This window comes from Alexandromys fortis, unplaced genomic scaffold (genome assembly GCF_014885135.2).
Source record: "Alexandromys fortis isolate MF-2015 unplaced genomic scaffold, M_Fortis_MF-2015_v1.1 scaffold_283, whole genome shotgun sequence".
Lineage (NCBI taxonomy): Eukaryota > Metazoa > Chordata > Mammalia > Rodentia > Cricetidae > Alexandromys > Alexandromys fortis.
In genome coordinates, this window is record NW_026068164.1 from 1,072,319 (window position 1) to 1,077,743 (window position 5,425).

The window sequence follows — 5,425 nt, forward strand, 5'->3', positions numbered from 1 at the left end:
TTATGTATACAATATTCTGCAGGCCAGAAGAGGGCACTAGACCTCATTACAGATGGTTGTGAGCCACCATGTGGTTGCTGGGAATTGAACTCAGGACCTTTGGAAGAGAAGGCAATGCTCTTAACCTCTGAGCCATCTCTCCAGCCCATAATCTTCGTTTTTTTTTTCAAGATTTAAACTTTATTTTTATTTGTGTATGTGTTCTTGCTTGCTTGTCTGCATATGCACAACATGCAAGCGGTACCCACAGAGGTCCGAAGAAGATGTCAGATCCCCTGGAACTGGAGTTACAGGTGTTTTTAAGAGATTCAGTGTGGGTAACAAAACTGGGTCCTCTGCAAGAGCAACCAATGCTCTTTACTGCTGAGGCATCTCTCCAGCCGTGTTTTTAGAATTCCTAATGTTAGACCCAGAGGACTGCCTCGTGAGTATCTGTCAAGTGAGTGGGTGAATACACGAGTGACCAGGGGCCGCAGACAGCTGCAGGAACAGAATGCCCAATGACACTAGGTTTGGAGGTCTGTTCTGAATCATGGCCTTGCTTAAACTAGGGGCAGACTCGCAGCTAGCAGTTCAAGTCTCAGTTTGTTCAAACAGACGAAGGATTTGTTCTGAACCTAAGTAGCCTGTGTGCCTCCAGACAAGTTACTGAACTGCTCTGTGCTTGGCTACCGCATCTGGGGGGGCTAATACCACTGATATCATAAGATTGTGTTAAATCAAATAATTTGAGTTGCATAAATGTGTTCAACACCTGTTTATTACTGTGAAGACACCAAAACAGGTGGATGAACCAGGGGGAACTGCACTGTGGAGGCCATCAGGAATGGGCTTCAGAATCTTGGGCAAGGGTAATAGTTGACATGCCTAAACTGCCAGGAACCTGTGTCCTGACACCAGCGCTGACCCCATAGGCTGTGTGACCTCCTCAGACGAATGAATCTTTCCTCCCCAAGTCTTGGTTTTCTCCTCTTCAAAATAAGGACAGTAATTCCCTTCCCAGAACTACCCAATAGGATTATTGTGGGAGATCACACAAGATAATATATATGAAGGAGCCTCCAAATGTGCTCAGGGCTGTATAAATACAAGGGATTACGGTTATCTGCAGGCGGTTTGTAGGGGCTTAATTATTAGCGTTCACAGGCACTGCAGCTGTGACGCAGCCATGCAAATGTGCCCTTGGCAGCTCCTTAGCAGGAAAGGCCCCAGGCAGAAACTGAGGCTGGGTTGCCAGCAAGCTTCTAGAGGGGCTGGGCTCAGGAGGGGCTGGCACTGGGCAGCACAGGTGCTTTAGCCCAGGCCTGCTCTCCAGGTGTGGACCTGGGATGCCTGGGTCAATCAGGAGAGTGCAGGAGAGGAGGCAGACGCCCTTGGCTTCAGGCCTACCACCCTTCGAATGCTTCCAGAAGCCGGTCTTTCTTCTGGGTTCGATCCTGGCAGCTCCTCCTCTGGCTGGAGGAGATGGAGGCAGGCACCAGCTGAGGATGACTCGGCATTTGCTAGACCCAGCTGGGTGGTGGGGAAAGCGGCGCCCAGGCTCACAGTGTCTGAAGACCCAGAGCTGTGCATTTTGGAAATGGAAGGAGGCCAGGAATTCCCTAGGAAGCCAGAGCAGGGGCGGCGGTGGTTCAGTGCTTCCCCTCAGAAGGGCAGAGGAGCTGAGAGGACCTGGAGCCTGGCTTGGGGATGGATGCTGATGGGAGACAGAGCTGTGGAGGTGGGAATGGGGGCTGAGGGAGGGAGGGAGGACTGAGCCGTGAGAAGGCAGTCTCCAGAACAGGAGATGCTGCTGCCATCGTTCACTTACTCAAAATACTCCCAGCTGAATGCACATACCTGTAATCCCCACCCTTGGGAGGCTGAGGCAAGAGGATTGCTGTAAATTCCAGGCTAGCCCTGGCTACACAGCAAGACCATAAACAAATCATTATTCACTTTCTGTAAGCAACCCTAATGAAAGTCACTGGCTCTAAGAAGAAGAGGAGGAGGAGGAGCAGGAGGAGGCAGGAAAGCAGAAGAGGATCTGGTTAAGAAAAGAAGAGGATCACCAAAGGTGGAAGGGACGAGAGAGGGTATCGTGGGGGCTGTGGAAAGGATCAGAATATGTTAGCTACATACATGAAAACATTATAAAGAAACTCATCGTTGTGTATAATTAATACATGTTAATGAGGAAAAATTCTTTGCTTTTAATTATTTTAAAACTTAAAAAATATCTTTCTGGAGCACTACAATAGTCAACTGGGGTAGAGACTATTCAATTTAATAAATATTTATTGATAATCTACTACTGAAGACTCAGTAGACAAAGTCCCTCTTCCTCCAAAGGTTGGAGCTTAAAAGTGAAATTGTCACAGGAAGAACAAATTATAGACACAAAGACAGAGAGGCAGGAGAGGCTAAAGTAGCAAGGGTAGACAGCCCCAGGCCAGGCCAGGGTGCTGGGGCTTGGCCCAGGGAGGAGTCAGGCTGAGATTATACACTTGAGAGGCCAGGCTCAAATGTCCACTAGCGCCATAGAAATAGAGTCAGCAAGTGGGAACCTGTGTCTCCAGTCTCGGGCGGGGCTGAAGGCAGGGGAGGGTTACCTCAGCTGCAAGCCCAAACAATCGTCAGAGGCTGAGTGTGTCTGCCACTGACCAAGTGTGGGGGCAGCAGGTATGGGTGTCTGCCTGGTGCCTCCTCACACTTCGCTAATCAGCATCTTCGGCTGTGACTCAACAGTAAGAGTCTTTTCCATGGGCTCGGCACCTCTGTCCACCTCCGTTTCATAAGGGTCTCAACCCAGGCCTCCTCCTCCCATACTGCCGGCATCATTGTCTACTCTTTGAAGTGCTGCTGCAGAGACCAACTTGCTAAGTAGATGTAGAAGTCACTCCCATTTTACAAGGGAGTTACCAAGTGACCCTTGGACGTCTAGACCTAGAACTAACACACGTTTCTTTCTGTTTGCTGATTCCTTGAGACAGGATCTCACTATGTGGCCCAGAATTCATTCTGTAGGCAAGGCTGGCCTTAAGCTTGCGTTGATCCTCTTGCTGCTGGCCGCCTGTACGTGTGCTGGGATTACAGGCATCTGCTAGCCTACTGGGCTTGTTTCAGCCTCCTCCCTTCTACGCTCTGCTTGGAGCTGCAAAGCTGCCCAAGCAGTGCCCTGGTTCTTCCAGCACAGCCTAGTGTTCTGAGCTCAATTTGTGGACTAAAACTCCACCCCTTCACACCCCAGTCCCACACTCTGACTGCAGCCCAGCCTCGAAGGCAGGGCTGAAATCCTGACTTCTGTTGCCTGGATGCCCCAGGCTTCTGCCCACATCAAACCTTGGTGTTCCCATAAAATTTTCCAGAGTGCAGACCCCTCCCTACTTCGTCTCAGAACCTGCTTGGTTAGAGCAGCCAGGATCAATGTACGGAAAACCCAGTAATAACCCCCCACCCCACCCCAGGCAGCTGGGCTGCTCTATAAAGACAGATTAAAACCCCATCGTGTTGGGATGAGGCAATAATTCAATTGCTAGGCCAAAGTGGAAGAGCCCGAGGTTGCAGGCGCTAGTGGCAGAACACGGAAGTCACACTAGGGATGGGCGTGCTCTGTCCTTGGGGATCTGAACCCCTCTATCTCAGTTCCACCCTCAGAGCCACCTTCCTTTGTTGCCTGCCTAGAAGCCAAGGCTGACACATCCTGGTCTCCTGGGGAGAGCTGAGGGGGAGGCAGGCTGAGGGAAGCTTGTCCCTCACACACGTGGTTCATTTACTCCTCAGCGGGACATTATTTTGCTCATTTGTTAGTCTAGGTCTCCTCATCTAGACTATGAGCCCACAGGAAGCCAAGGACCTGTTTATTTATGGCCTGCAGTGTATCTCCTGCATGAGGCTCGGCTTCCGTGTTGAGGAAACAAAAACATGGATTAGAATTCTGCTTCTTTCAGATCAGCCTCTCTGACCTCTCTGGCCTCGATTCTCTGCTCTGTAAAGTGGGCTGGGCCTCCTCTGGAAGGGCGGTCTCAGTCCAGTGCGAGCTTGTATCTGATTAAATTTGAACCGGGTGTGTTACCACACTCCTGTAACCCAAGCGCTGTGGTGTTGGGGGCAAGAAGATCAGAAGTTCAAGGTCATCCCTCGCAATATAACGAGTTCGAGGCCAGCCTGGGCTACATGAGACCTTGCCACAAAAAGAGAGAAAGAAAAAAGAAAAAAGGATTCCACTAAACTGATTTTTTTCCCCCCAGAAAATAGAAATTGCGTTTGACTCCCGAGGCGCCATCAGGGGGCGCCCTTGTGCAAGGTGCTGGGCGCCCGGCTCCTCCGGGGTGAATTCGGCCGTGGCAGCCCCCACTCACCGCCTCCACCTTTGGGGGTTACCTCCCCTCTCCTCCGTCCGGTTCACACGCCCACCCCCACTTCAGCGCGTGTCCCGACTCCAAGGACTGTCTCCGCAGCCCAGCGCCCCTCCATCCCCCGCCCGGCCCAGACTCCTTCCGCCCACGCAGCCCCATATGCTGGGAAGAGCCTCCCACTCCCCATCTGTCAAGCGGCTTTCTTACCCCCATTCCCCCCCCCCCGCTCCGCGGCCATCCCCTCCTCCGGGAAGCCCTTCATGATTGACAGGACGGGGGGACCAACATTGTGGGACACTTGCCCGCAGCCCCTTGTCCTAAGCAGGGGGTTGTGTTGGGCGAGGGATGAGCTCAGCGTCCGAGTCTAGGTTTGGGGACAGATGCAAGAACTGTGAGCTTTCAGATCATGAAAAAATCTGCCAAGGTTCAGCAGCTGGGAGGGACTCCCCCCCCTTTTTGTCCCTCTCCAGAGGCCATGAGAATGGGGTGCAGGCCCTGCCCTCCGCAGGTGCGGGATCGTGGGAGAGACGGGGACTCGGGGTCTGGGGAGCTGGGTGCGGAGGAACAGGGTCTGCTTTTCTCGCCTGAAGGACCTGGTTTCATTTCGCAGATTGATTATGGCTTCATGTGTGGATGTGCGCGCGCGCGCTGGGCGTTGTTAGCTTTTTCTTAAATGTACCTTGCTTGTCTAATGAATGTTTGATTGCACCTACATCCGGAGGCTGTTTTAATGAAAGGTGAAGGCTCCTAGAGGGAAATAAATAAATAAAAGATCGTTCCCCATCCCTCTGCACCGCCTCCTCCCACAGCTCTCCGTCCCCATGAAGCCCGTGCCTCGCGGACGAATTCTGATCCTGTTTGAAAGTTCTTGTGTAAAGGATGTTTCTCTCACGGGGAAATCAGCCCCCTCCATCGGTCAATCTCCGGGCTTTTATTAAGGGCGCGAAGGGGAGATGAATGAAGAGAGAGGGCTGAGGAGGGAGGAGGGGAGCCCTTTCTCTCCCGCCCCTCAGCCTGGACTGCCGCTTTGTTCACTTGTTGACTTGTGGGTTCTGTGTCAGGCTTTGCCAAAGGTCAAGTTCGATTCA